A 15242-nucleotide genomic window follows, 5' to 3' on the forward strand; every position below is an offset into this window, starting at 1 on the left:
CACATAAGATATTTTATAGACCAATTAACAATTGATGCCAAAGATTTCTAGAAACCTCCAGAATAATCCTAAGCAATGCATTGGTAGTGTTTTCCAGCCTGTTGCAAACTTCAAACAATGTATTTGTTTGATTCTTTCAAGTCAGAGCAGTTGAATGAAGCTGAATTCAGCACTGCCCTTCTAGGCTCATAGGTCTGGTGATCAGGGCTGTGGGACCAGAGACGTGTTTCAGATACAAAAACTTGGCTTTAGTGGCTTTGGTGATGACAAAGTGTTATTTGAATTGTGTAACTTAAAGGCGCTGAGATCTCTTGGCCATAATGAGGTGGGATTGACTTGCCCCATGTTTTGGAGTCTCCCATGTTGAGCTCATCAGGGTTGCTGGGGGTTCATTTCATGGAAAAAATGACATTTCCATGGAGTGATTCATCTGGCCAAACACAGGTGCATAATTTAGCATGAAATGCAACAAGCTTGAGGCCATCTGCACCAATGGGATCCGTCGTGGCTCTGGAGGCAGCCCCGGGCAGGGGGATTAACCCAAACATGGGTGTCCCATGCCTGGCGCCTGCAAGTTCCCAGGAATCCTCCCTGCCTCTCCCCGCCGGACTTGCAGACATTATTATCACAGGGAATTTCTTCCTGTCTCCAGTCCAGGAAGAATTACAGGCCATGCAGCCCCAGTAATCTCTCCACTCTCACAGGGCAACATTCTAATTGCAACCTGAAAAAAGGAGACAATTAAAGGGTGAGGTGGGGAAGGAGATCAGCACCTTTGGTGAACAGCAGGGGATGTAATTTCTGTGCTGAGAGTGGAAAATACTTCCTCCAGCTTTGACCAGCTGTGTGTCAGACCCTGGTAGAGTGAGGTGGACGCTTGTACTCCACCTGTGCCCTCTCTCTGAGGAATCCCAGATCAGCAGTTTCATTTTTAATCAGCTCCAGGTAGATGAGATGGAGCGCACTTCTGTGGGAAATTATGCATCTGAGCTTGCTTCATTCACCACTTGCAAGTGTAATTTGGAAACAGGAGTATCTCACATCAGTCAGCTTCCATTAATTGTGTGATCATCATGAATTTGTTGTGTGGTGTCTGGATATCACTGAGCCTTGGTCATGTGTTCAGGAAACTCTGCAGCTCCAAATCTGGGCCTTGTGTCTGTGAGGAGGCCTGGCCATCCCTTCCCAACCCATACCTGGCATGATTCGTCTTGGCTTTGTGCTGAGGTCCCTTTCTGTTCGTTTTTGCTAAAAAGATGGTTTCTTGAGGAAGAGGAGGAGGAGGAAGCCCTGCTTTGGAGCTGGCGTTTGGTCCTCCCCTGGCTGACCTGACCCATTGTTCTTCCCCCACCTTCTCTGCCTTTATGCTCTGGACAAACAGGAACTGGCTTTGCAAGGCATTCCCAGCTTAGAGGGGTGGGGGTCTTGCAAGCCCCAGGATTTCCAGAGCTTTCCCCCCTGAACATTAAAGTCAGACACCGAGGCAGCCCCGGGTGAGAGAGGACTCAAGCCTGGACTGTCCCTGTGGGCCTTGGGCTGAGCTGAGACAGAAGCCTGAAATATTCGGAGCATTACCAAGGGTGACTCTTCCCATTCCTGACTGAGGAAGCGGGAGGTGACTGCCTAATTTCAGAGGAATAATTAACTTTTACTAGCCTGAATAATAAAGAGAAGAAAGGGAGACGATCCTGCCTCACCCAAAACAAGGGCAGCTCCTTTCCTCCTCCTCCTCCTCCTGGAGCCAACTCCCAGATATTCTGAGCTATATTAGCAGACCGAAGAGGGAAATGAAGGCTGCATTTATTTTTCTCTCTTTGGCTACAGCTCTTAAAAATTTTATCTCTGGAGCAAAGGAAAAAGGTTCATCTCAAATGGTTTTCAAATCATTCATTAAAGCTGTAAAATAAGCTCAAAATTCTCTCCTGGCAAGGCATTGCTACCTGCCTTCCCAATATTTATTTTGTGTTTTAATCTTGGGGATTGTTTTGACTTTATTATTTTTATTTCCTTTTTAGTCTTAAGGAGTATTTTGACTATTTATCCCTTTCTTTTCAATAGAAACAAGTTCAAACACTCATTATAACTTGGGGAACTGGAATTTCTGTCAATTAAAAATAATCAAAGAAAACATGTTGATACTGGAGCAACGTCTCCATTAAGTTTTTCTAGCAAGAAAAAAAAAAATTAGAATACCATTCCAGGAATTTTATTCTATTTAATGTCTTGGGTTTGGTTGACTAATTTAATAAAATTAATGTCATCCCAACCAAACCCAGGACACCAAACCAAAGCCTACCATGGCTGAGGAGATGAAGAAGAGAATGGGAAGAAGCAAAGCCATCCAGGCTGAGGGCACAGTCCAGGTCTCTTCCATCATCCAAGGGACACATGGACTAGTCAGAGGGTTCCTCCTCCAAAAAAAACAAACCTGTGCTGCCAGAAGAGCAGCATGAGGAGAGGGGAGTCTCTCCTCCTGCATCAGGCCCCTCCCCACCCTTCCTAAAAGCATCTTCCAGTTCAATCATCCTGAGCAGGGTGGGACAATTCCGCCATAAATTCGTCTTTAAAACAGGAGAGATTCACAGCACCAACCCACCCAACCTGAGCTTAATTTATAGACAGAAAGGTGAGGGTTGGGCCTGGCACAGGTTGCTGAGAGAAGCTGTGGCTGCCCCATCCCTGGAAGTTCCAAGGCCAGTTTGGACAAGGCTTGGAGCAACCTGCAATGGGATGGGCTTTAAGATTCTTCAATGGGATTCTTCTTCTCCTGCATCATCTCTCTGCACTGATTGCACCAGGACCGGAATGTAGGAAGAGGAGGAAGAGGTGGGACTCTGACAGGAACAGAGAGAAAGTAATCTCCCAGAAAATCATCACCCAGAAAATCATCTCTCAGAAGTGCTGGCCACAGTGTGTCCCTGCAGCACAAGGCAGGAACAGCAGCACAACTGCAGCCACAGCGGGAAGAACACCCATCCCAGTAAATAGTTGAGCTGGTAATTAACCCTGGCAGAATGAATGGAACAAGGAAATGGTCTCTGAGCCAAGGCTGTCATTTAAGCTTTTCCACTTGCTAATTTTTCCCTGTGTGTAAGAGTTACCAAAACGTTTTTTTTACGTCAAAAGCTGACACCAACCATCACAAGCCAAACAAAACCAGGCAAGCTCAAGAGACATTTCTTCCATCCAGCCTAGATAAGGAATCCAAGATAAGAAACATTTTCTTAAGCCTGCCACTAGACAGGCTCTTTCCCTGGCCTCTCTGCGCCTTCCTTCTCTCCTGACCTGGAATAAGATAAAGATGCTGAACCTCTGCACTTTAGCATTGAATGAGGAGTTTTTCGAGCCCTTTAGCTTAGGAGCAGCAGAAAAGGGAAAACCAAACTCATCCAGCCTTTGAATCAATGGCAACAGCAAAAACTGGATCAGATTTACAGGAACAAGAACCCTCTTCGGCCTCTGTGGAGATGGTGGTGGTGGAGCACATCAGGAGAGGGACACGAGGGGAGGATGTTTGTGCCTTAGGCTTGGCTTTAACAATCTCAGAATCTGGGGAGTGCAGAGATTTGGTGTTCTGGCAGCAGAGAAGTTGGAGGATGAATCCTGGTGATCATGGTGATCCCCATGTTGCTCCCACTCTACAAAACAATTAAATAGCTGGAGCACAAGCAGAGTTCTGGGGATGAATCACCTGGGACTGTGAGAGAGATATAGAAATCTCAGGAGCAAATCTGCCTCATCCTTTGCTGAGAATGTAGGAATGGGATTTTTACTTTTCTCCATGGTGGATTCCTTACAGAGTCAAACTGGGAAGTCCCCAGTGGCACTACAATGATTTGGTTTGGAATATCTCACTTTAAACCAAATCAACTTGTGCTATTTCAGCTTTTGATTTTAGGTGTTAAAGAAAAGGTTTAAATGTCTTAGAAGTTGTTCCGGGAGGACAGAAGGTGACTGGTGAGTTCCCATTCCTGGAGGTATCCAAGGAATGACTGGACATGGCATTCATAGCTGTGGTGTGGGTGACAAGGTGGGGATTGGCCACAGGTTGGACTCAGTGATCCTGGAAGGCTTTTCTAGCCTCAGTGATTCTGAGATTCTGTGAAGTGGATGCAGATTTTTCCCAGAGAATGATTATCAGGAATGATCTGGGCTCCTTTGGTTTTGGCTATTCAATTATCAGTCTGTTTCCAGCTCCTGGGAATCCAGTGGTTTTGTTTCCCCTTTCTGACCCCAAATGAGATGTCTCTTCTTCTGAGACATTGCTTTCTCCTAATTACCAAACACAAAATTTACTACACCCATTACTCTATTGTTGCTAGTTCCAGCACACAAAGGTGGAGCCAAATGAGGGACTCATAGCTGCACTGATGGGAAATCCAAGGTTGGGTTTTCAGCCCTGCAGCCCTGGGGAGGTGGGAACAAACAAGATCCAAAGAACCTGAAACAGAACAGATTGTGGCTAGATAGGTGTCATGGTTTGACATGGAAGCGAATTTTCTCAGGAAGTGGGGTCAAACCAATCAGCAGTCAGGTTTGGATATTGGCACTTGGGGTGACCACTGAAGGCTGGACACGCCTCTGAGAACACAGGGGGTTAAAAGCAGAGAACCGGCTCTCTTTGATTCCCCTGGGGGGGTAGGCCAGGGGGTGAAGGGACTGGAACCAGCTTGGCCTCTGCGGACAGAAGGGTGGAGAAAATCTGAGATGTCTTTGTTCCCCCCCCAGAGGGAGAGAGACACACAGACTGTGCTGGCAGTACCGGCAGAGGAGAAAGTGAAGTGGGGCGGGGGCAGGTGCTGGAGAGTTGGAGTCCTGGGAATCAACTCTTTTAGCCTTTTAACCCTTTCCCGGGAAAAAGAAAGCTTTGCAAAACACTACTCCTCCTCGATTTGAAAGAGAAAAGAGACAGTCTGGGACCTGAGATGTTGAAAGAAGAAATTCTAGGTGGGAGGAGATGATGGAGTGGCCTTGGCTGGACTTTTCTTGTTAGCCATAGACTGAACCAATGTCTCCTGCAACAAAGACTGCATTTTTAGGGGGATGCAATGACTTGAGCCAAGTGAGTGCAGGAATGGAGTGAACAGAGAAGAGTTGAGGAGGGTGTGGTGATGCCCTCTGTCTTCAGAGAAGAAGATCTCTGTTCTCAACACCCTCGACCCCAGGGGAGGAGAAGATGGGGGGGACTGTTGTCCCGAAAATGAGAAACTATTGTTCTTTTGGTCCTCGGCAAAGCATCCTTCAAGGAGCCCTATGAGCAGTCTCTGTCCATGCACGGCGGTGAGGGCACTGTGACACAGAGAGGAGAGTGTCACACTGGCAGATTTTCTCCGGGCAGTGCCATGAGTGACATGGAAACACAAGAGGTTGCAAGAGTGTTTCCTGGGGGGGTCTATGGTGCAAGAGATACTCCTGTCTCCCTTGATGGACTGAGTATTGATTATCTGAAGGGTGGTAACTTGATTGAGGGTCCAAGTTGTATCTCATTGTGTTTTGGTGAAAATTGGGTGGGGGGAGGAGGAATGTTTTGCAAGGTTTTCGTCCTGAATTCAGTGTGTGTCTTTTATTGTAGTTGTGGGTTAATAAAGTTTTTCCTTTGTTTCTAAGTTTGAGCGTGCTCTACTCTGTTCCTGCTCACATCTCACAGCACTCATTTGGGGAGGGTGTATTTTCATGGGGACACTGGCATTGTGCCAGGGTCAAACCATGACAATAGGTAAGAAATTAGTCCCTATTTAGTTCCTCCTGCCAACACTCATTCCTTGCAGTCAGATGGCTCCACAATCCATGCTTGATTCCAAAGCAAGTTGTTCCCTGTGATGTGGTCAATGTTACTAATGGGGAGGGAGGGGGAAGGTTTGGTCAGAGATCTGAGTTGTGAAGGGGTGGATCAGGGCAGGACAAAGATATTCCAGGCCTGTGGTCCAGGCTTAATGTGTGGGGAGAATTCTCCACTTCCTTGGATAAAGCAAAGTGGGATCATGCAGGGTTTTTTTCTCCTATGCTTAACAAGGCTTCCCTTTAAGGTATTTTTAGTGGAAATTCCAAATATTTTTTTTTTTTATTCTTCAGCCCTGGAACATGGGGAACATTGTACCTATTTCTTTGGTGGCCAAACCTAACATCTGGGTAAATTCTGACCTAATTTTAAGGGGTCAGGGTACAACCATGAAACCTTCTCAGGAAATTTGCTCTTCCCAGAGAACAGACGAGCAGATTTATCTCTGTAAAAGTTGGACTTGGTAATCCTTTTGAGTCCCTTCCAAATGAGAATATTCCGTGATTCCTCCTCCTCACTTTTTCCAGGTCTGTGTCATTGAGGTGGCTTGAGGAAGTTCCTGACCACAGACAACACCCTCCACAAATCTGCTCAGAAGAAAGGAAAGGAACCCATGCCCCAACCAGCCATGCAAAGCAGCCAAGTGTGAACCAGTGTCACCAGTCCTGCACTGGCTCTGGGAGCTGGATGGTGCTGCAAGAGTGCCGTGGGGCAGGGTGGGATGGGGGAGGCAGGAGCTGGGATTGCTGAGATGTGTTTGAACAGCAGAAATCCCTCCCTTTCTATCCATAGGGAAATGCAGGTTGGATTTACTTTTTTCTTTGAAACACCCTGGTGTTCAGCACAGCCTGGTTTGGTAGTGACAGAGCTGGGCTGTGTTACCCACCAAGGTTTATGGGTTAGTTCTATACAGGAACAAAAATACCACCAATATTCTTCATGGTTCAGGTGGGGAATCCTCTGGCCCAGCACAGTAGGGAGATTTATTAATTTCCAGGATTGAAGGAGGGTTTGGTGGTTCACCCCAACCTGGGCTGTAGCTGCATGAGGGAGACTCCCATTAAATAATTAGTTCTGCATTTCCCCAAAAGTGATGCAAATGAGGGGGATTCACTCTGGACAGCAGCTTTGCTGCAACCTTTAGGCACAAAGTTTGTGACGCCTCCATTGCTGTGAAAATGGACAATTTCTGGCATACAGGCCCTGTCAGAAAGCACAGGGCACAGCCCAGAGCAGGCTTCAAGACTTGGAACAGTAAAGGAAGGAGGAATAAGCTACTGAATATTATTGCACAAGAGCACTTCCAGTTCTGGAGGAGCCCAGATGTTGATCTGGGATAAGGAATTAAACAGGACCTCTGCCAGCTGCCTTGTTTTGTACAACAAAAATAAAATTGGCAGTTACTATGTGAATAAAGTAAGGGGAAAGAAGGTTCTTGTTCAGTTTTGTTTTCAAAGAATGAGGATTCAGGGTAAAGGAGTGAACTGTGCATCCAAGACCTCTGGATTCAGAGTGGTGGCCAACAGCCTGCCCTGTAGGGCTCTGTGTGTGAGAGTGATGGGGGTTTGGCTGGGAAGGAGGTGCTAAACCCCGTGGGGTGACAGGCACATATGCCAGACCCAGTAGCAATCTCAGAAGCAACTAGTCCCCTTTATCATGAACTCTTGGAGTGACTTGAAAGGAGCTCCTCAAAGGGGCAGTGATGTTTTGGGGACAGCCCAGGGTGTTTGTCAGCCCTTAATGAAGTGAGGCTGAGGAAGCCACAGCTGTCGTGTTCAGTAATTAAAGGGAAAGTAAAGCCTCTTGTCTGTGCTTTGGGAGCAGCCTGGCTGCAGACAGGATCAGGAAGGCTAAGCTGAGCAGTGACAGCATTGCAAAAACGCCCTGAAGGAAAAAAAACATGGAATGATTTCCAGGTGAAGCCAAGGAGGAGCTTGGAATACCAGGGTGCAATTATTGGGATGTCTTGAACACCAAGCTGGCATCGGATCATTGAGATTTCCACATGCAAGCCAGTCTGCACAGGGAACAAGAGATGCAGGTGCTTCACCCTCCCTGGGATCACACGCAGTGCCCAGCAGGTGGATTTCCCCATGGGATATTAAGGGAGAAAAATCAGCCACATAATAACAAGAACAAAGGGAATAATGAGGCCAAACACTGATGTGTGTTTGCTGCTCTGAGAAATTGCCCCGGAGTTCCCCCAGTGAATGTCCCCAGTGTGTCTATCCTGGCACGCCGAGGGGGAAGAGGGAGCCTGAATCACTTGGGATCATCCAGGTGCTGAGCTGGAAATGAAAATGTGAATTTCTAAGATCCCACTCAGCACAGTTTGCCCAGAAAAGTGTAGGTTTACCTAAAGTGCTTTCTTTCATCCTCCAACAGAGCATGGCCAGAGAGTCCTGTTGGCAGGAAACAGAGATTCATGAAATGGTTTGGGTTGGAAAGAACCTGAAAAATCATCTAATGCCACCCCTGTCATGAACAGGGACACCTTCCACTATCCCAGGGTGCTCCAAGCCCAGTCCAACCTGGCCTTGGACACTTTCAGGGGTGAGGGAGCCACAGCTGCTCTGGGCAACCCGTGCCAGGGCCTCCCCACCCTCACAGGGCAGAATTTTTTCCTGATACCTAATCTCCACTCTCTTTCAGTGGGAAGCCATTCCCCCTTGTCTTGGCACTCCAGACCCTTACAAATAGTCTCTCTATATGATTCTTGTTGTCTCCTTCGAGCCCTGGAAGGCCACAATTAGGTCACCCCAGAGCCTCCTTTTCTTCAGGCTGAACAATGCCAGTTCTCTCAGCCTTTCCTCACAACAGCTGCTCCATCCCTTTAAACATGTCCATGACCTCCCCTGGCCTCTCTCCAGCATCTCCAGGTCCTGCCCGTGCTGACTCCCAGGGCTGGGGTCTCACCTGAGCAGGGCAGAGTGGAAGAACCACCCCCCTTGCCTGCTGCCCATGATGGGGTCCCAGCCCAGGACAGGATTCACAGGAGGATTTTCCATTCCCATTTCTCTGTGCTGATTCTTGGCTTTCTTTTCCAGTCACTCAGTGCTGGGTTTTCCTGCAGCCCAGGTTCCCAAGCCTGGTGGCAACAGATGGGGCCCAGCTGGATTTCAAAGCTAGTATGGGCACATCTCTAGCCATGAAAGGAAGAGTTTCCCAAAACAGGAGATGTAGGTTCAGCAGTGACGGAATCCCCATCAGAAGCAATGAAATCAAAATGTGACTTTGCACCTCCAAAGGAAGCTGTGGCTGTCCCTTCCATGGAAGTGTCCAAGGCCAGGCTCGGTGAGGCTTGGAGAACCTGGGATAGTGGAATGTGTCCCTGCCCATGGCAGGAGGCAGAACAAAATGAGCTTTAAGGTCCCTTCCAGCCAAACCATCCTGTGATTCTAGGATTCCATGACCTTGCTCAGTGTGGGGAGGGATCATAACTCCAGAGGTGCCGTGACTGTTGCTTTGCTGCATCTCCAGGAACGTGTGGTTTTGTGGCAATTCAGGGTGTTAATCTCTGGAAATGGAGGTTCCAACCCTGCAGGCTTTGCTGAGCCAGGGAAATAAAGAGTGAGGAGCCCAGTGTTCCATCTGGCTGCTCCAGGGCACTGGGGCTTTAGGGAATGTTTGAGCAGATGTCCCTAAGTATTAGGGCTGCAATGGAGGTGTTTGCCAACTCCTCCAGGACAAATCCGGCCTTTATCTCCACTTATTTCAGTGGAGAAACCATCACACATGGCACACCCACTGAGCTGCCACCGCTGGGGTGGCACACTGAGGTTTGCTGCATGTTGGTAACAAAATGAATCACAAAAGTGACTCCAACCATTCATTAAAGTAATAGGTACATCCTCCAGAAGCTCAGCTTTCTGTCATCTCCTTAATCTGAGTGTCCATCTGGGAAGTTTAATGAATAGGTGCTCACCGCACCATTGTTATTTCTCCTGCTTTGAATTTGTTCCTTTATTTCACTCAGGCAACTGTGGAAGATAAGAACTTCTGCTCTGGGATCACCCTCCATGGGTCCTCCTGACTCCTGTCTCCAGGCTCTCCTGCAATGGTGGCTTTAGAAAACAATAGTTTCCTTGATGATCCCAAGCTTTCTCATTGGCTATTCACAGTCTCTCTCTTCAACTTGGTGCCTGGTTTTTAGGCATCTGAGTTTAGGTAAAGGACTCCCACGCTGGAAGTGTTTTTATTTATTGGTGATCTGACCTGCGGAGTTGTTTTTACATGGCCTGTGAGAGACTTTGTTCTCTAACCAATGCCTAACGGCCATGGCTTTTGCTGACAATTTAGTGCTGCTGAGCAACTCTTGGGATGGTATGAGTTGTAACATCAAAATTCTTGAGACCTTTCATGAACTTACAGGTCTTCAGACACTGGGTGAAAACTGTTATGGTTTCTACATCAAGCCAACACGGGACTCTTATAATATCAATGATTGTCTCCCATGGTTGATTAATGGATCTCTCCTGAATATGATTGACCCAGGGAGCTCTGAGAAATATCCTGGCACATGGATTGATCCCTGGACTGGCTTTGCCAATTCAGGTGTATCGGAGAAACTGGTGGATTGGCTCTATTGGATTGGGGATTTGCCTCTTAAACCTCTTCAGAAAGTCGATATACTTAGAACTTACACCATCCAGAGACCTGGTATATTTGGCTGACCATACCAAAATCAGTGTTGGGCTCCTAGAACCCCTTGACTTGCTGGTTCAAAAATTTGTCAAGGAGTGGCTTCATCTCCCCCTGAGTACGTGTGATGCCATCATGCATTCAAGTTATAAAGATGGTTGTTTAGTTATCATCAAGTTAGCGGCGCTTATTCCAATATTCAGGTGTGGAGACCGCATAGATTGGCACAGTCTTCAGATGAGGCTATGGTGGGTTTTTTGAGAGGGGAGTATCTGGAATTGTTATTTGAGAAGCTATTGTTGCATTATGGAGGGAAGAAGGAGTCCATCCCGTTGATTTGGGAGCCTATTCCAATGCTAGAAGGTGCTGTTGGTGGTGGTGATGCAGGCCTATCAGAATGGGAGGTCTCTGCTCCTAAAATCTGCTACCCAAGACCGTGTAAGTGGCAGAAATTGGAATTTGACAAATGGAAATATCTGGTTGCCCAGGGCCACGGTATTGAGAATTTTGAGAATGACGATATCAGTAATGCCTGGATTAGGCAGTATAAAGGCATACCTCACAGAAAATTAATAACAGCTTTGCAATTAAGAGCCAATGTCTACCCAACAAGGGAATTCCTGGCTAGAGGTAGGCATGAGGTCTGTGTTCGAACTTGTAGATACTGTGGTGTTGACTTTGAGACTGTACCCGATATTGTTGGGAACTGTCCAATCACCTAAAATGCCAGGATTAAGAGACATAATGCCATCTGCGAGATCCTTAGCTGCGAGGCTAAGAGGGAGGATTGGACTATATTTCATGAGCCACACTTGAGAGATAATGTAAATGAACTGTTTAAACCAGGCTTAATCTTTGTGAAGGGGACTAAGGCATTTGTGGTTGATGTGACAGTGAGATATGAGCACAACACCTCTTCACTAAGGCAAGCTGCTGCTGAGAAGGCTAGAAAATATCAACGCCTTCATTCAGAGATAAAATAGCGTACTAATGTGGTAGAAATTGTGTATATAGGCTTCCCCAGTGAGGATAGAGGAAAATGGTTCAATAAGAGCTCTGAATTGCTTTTGGCCCTGGGCCTCTCTAAAACAAGGTTAGGGAGGTTTGCCCGGGCCCTGACATCCAGAGTCCTTGTTGCCTCTGTTGAAATTGTAAATATTTTTGCGAGCAAAGCTCAAACGATTGTACCCTCTTAATTAAACGAGCCCCTTCCCAGTGGTGGTTGCTGGACAGTGGAATCAGTCCATGGGTGGGAGGGGTTCATCCTTCATAATGTGTCAAGTAGCACATATTTTGGGCTCTAAATTCTGATTTGGACAGGTGGACAGGCCACCTTTACTTAACACAGAAGAGAGACATATATATAATTGTGTATGTGTTTATTAAGTAACCAAATGCCTCATCATCTAATTCCTTCTTCACTTTTAAATTCAGCACAGAGATTGTTTTGCTGATGAAATCTCAATGTTCTCTGCTCTGCTGCCAGCAAACAGCATGAAATGTTTGTGCATTGTCTCCACTTCACTTTTGCTTTACCGAAAACTCTAAAATAAAAGTTTGCAAAATTAACTCTGTTACATCAAGCACCAAGCAGCTACCCCCTGTGGTACTGAAGATACTGGTGTGAAGCACAGATATATTTCCAGAAATTGATGGGAACTAGTTGAAATTCTGAGGCTGAATTTCCCTCCTTCCACACTCTCCCCTTTCACTCAGCTGGTGGAAGGCACTTCCAGAGTCCCCAGCTGGCTCTGTGCGTGAAGGAACACATTTTCTGATTAAAACCATCTGTACCATAGAAGAGACAAGACAACTATCCTGTGAAACAACACAGCCCTATTTCCCACCTCCACACCTGATGCCCTCCCCATGGGAGATTTTTTGCCAACCTTTCCTCAAAAAACTCTTCCAGTGGACACCTTGTGCCTTTGGGGGGTTCCTTCTCGACAGGGAGGCTCTCTCCAGTGCTCCTTTCTGGCTGCTCTGCTTTCATCCTGACACCATCACTCTGATCCCACCCTATTATTTAGAGCCCTTGCGGTCCCTCAGCCACGAGGACTGGCACAAAGTTGTCTGAATGATGTCAAAATGCCTCACAAATTCCTATGCAAAGGTGGAATGTTAAAAAGAAAGGGGTGGACACTTGTGGTGGTTGGTATGAAACCTCTTTGTCTCTTGCAAAAGGTGGCTCCATGTGTTCCGCATGTAACACATCACCTTGAGAGGGGGCATTTTATAGAACCATGGAATATCCTGAGTTGGAAAGGACACACCCAAATCATCAGTCCAGCTCCTGACCCTGTACAAGACATGCCAAAAATCCCAAAAATTGTGTGCCTGAGAGTGCTGTCCAAAGGCTCCTGGAGCTCTGGCAGACTTGGGCCCATGCCCATTTCCTGGGGAAGTTATTTGGTGCCTGACCACCCTCTGCAAGCAGAACCTTTTCCCAGTATCCAGCCTGACCCTCCTGACACACCTCCAGCTGTTCCCTGGGTCCTGTCCCTGCTCACAGACAGCAGAGATTTGAGTTGGCCCTTAAGATGAAGATGCAGCCCCTGACAAGTCTTCCCTCAGTCTCCTCCAGGCTGACTTTGTGTGGCCCCTCCAGACCCCTCCTCATCCCCATGTCCCTCCTTTGGACCCTCTACAACATCTTTAGGTCTTCCTTATATTATGGCACCCAAATCTGCCCCCCGAATGGAGGTGAGGCTGCCTCAGCCCAGAGCAAAGCAGGACAATCCTGCTCCCTGGCCTGGCTAGCCCGGGGCTGGTGTCCCCAGGAGGTGCTGTCCCTCCTGGCTGCCAGGGCACACATGTGGATCCTATTCTCTCATTTTGTTCTCTGAGCAGAGACCCTAACTCTCATTTTGTTCTCTGTTACAACACCCTGTTGTGTTGCTCTGGGGAATGCTTTTTCACTCCCCAGAGACCCCTGTAGCTGTGACCATGTTAATTTGACCCTTCCTTCCTTTCCTGACTCAATTGGCTGGGAGCCAAGTAGCCCTTCCTGTACTGAACCTAGATAAGGCTCTGTCCTTTCCTTGTTCATTCTCTTTCCTCCCTTCTTCTATGGAATAAACATCTTGGACCACACCGGGGGTTGGAGCCTCTTTTGGAATCTTTGCCTTGCTCCTGGAATACTTTCCCCCAAGGGCTAGTCTGGTAACTTTGGGGGGCTGCGGGGGGTAGGTGTTTCAACACCCCAACACTGTGATAGGATCACACGGGTCACCCACAGTCCAGCAGAAGGAAGGATGAAGTTTTGGGAAGGTCATACCTGTAAACACCTCAAATGCAAGTGGTACATATGGGCAGGAATCATGGAACAGCCTGGAAGGAACCTCAGGAATTCTCTTCTGTCTCTTTGCCCCAAAGCAGCATAAATGGACGGGGATGACCCAGGCTGAGGGTGAGGAGTGGCTGTGGAGCAAGGTTACTGGTTCCCAGTTTCAGACCATCATCTCTACCCCTGTCCCCACTAATCCCTGTCTGCTTTGATGTGGGAGCCAAATCAAGCTGCACTTAAGAGATGGGGAACAGCCACCTTTGGAGAGCGGGACCAGCCAAACCAGTGGGATGTGTCCTGGGGGCCTCATTAACCCTTTTAATGTTGACTTTGTGTCCCTTCTGAAGGGAGCCACAAAAACTGCCCAGCCTGCAGGAAGGGAAGGAGCACACCACCAGCCCAGCCCTGTTTTTCAAGGAGAGGGTCTTAAAAAGCGCTTTTCTCACTGGGACAAAGCAGACTCTGTTGGATGGTTTTCTTCAGCCAAAATCCCAACAAGAGCTTGGAAATACCCCCAAGCTCTCCCTGTCTGCAGGAGTGGCTTAGCAGGTCCCAGTTGAGTTGGTGCTTAAGCAGCATGAATTTATCTGGGCACATGTAAATCTCAAAGGTTTTAAAGTCTCATGAAAGCCACCACAGCTCAAGGAATGTTTAGGGCCAAGCAGCTCAGGGGTTTCCCCTGTAAATCTGTGTGGAAGCTGTAGGTTAAAATAAAAGATGAATCCATGAGAGAAGTGGTTTCATATCCTCCTTGGAAAGAGGAAGATTTGGTCCCTCTCTGACAATACCGTCTCACTTTGTCCCAGCCAGGACAAAGTGTGGACACATGAAAAGGTCTCAAGGAAGACGACCTGTGCATGAAAACCATTGCAACCCTTCTCCTGGAAAGCCCAAATCCCATTGGAGTCCTTCCTGCTTTGAAGCTGGTGGAACCTCCACCATGTGACTCTGAACCAGCTTTATGAAAGCTCAGCAGCTGCTAACCACAAGTGCTGCCCTGGACTGACTTCCTCTGATGTGCAAGGCTGGGCACCTGGAGAAGCCACTTCTTAGGGACAGGAGCAGGAGCCAGAGGTTGAAGATCAGGTTTGTTGTGGAGGAACAGTCCAACAACTCTTCATAAACAAGAAGGGATCTCAGGGCTTGCAGCTGGTGGAGGATGATTGTCCCATGAGCAGCATTTTCCCTTGTTTTCCAACAAAACCAGGGTTTTGGAGCATCTATATCCCTGAAATGTGTGTCAACCATGGCACTCCACGGTGGCTGAGCAGAGATATGGGGGATAACTGGGACATGACCCCAGCCAGATGCAGATTTCTCACACCTGGAAAAACTGGAAAGTTGTTGTCCTCAAGGGAAAAGGGCCATGTCTTCCTGCCATGAAGAGGAGATGCAGTGTCTCTGTGGTTCTTCTGGGCAGCAGAGCTGGGAGCAGCAGCTGCTCCAGATCCCGCAGCTGTGCAGGGTTGAGCCACATGGAAAGCAGAACAGGAGCCTGGCTTCTCCCCCTTTTCAGCTTGCCCGTGGTTGTGCCAG

The sequence above is a fragment of the Taeniopygia guttata genome, chromosome 29 (assembly GCF_048771995.1).
Source record: "Taeniopygia guttata chromosome 29, bTaeGut7.mat, whole genome shotgun sequence".
NCBI classification, from domain to species: Eukaryota; Metazoa; Chordata; class Aves; order Passeriformes; family Estrildidae; genus Taeniopygia; species Taeniopygia guttata.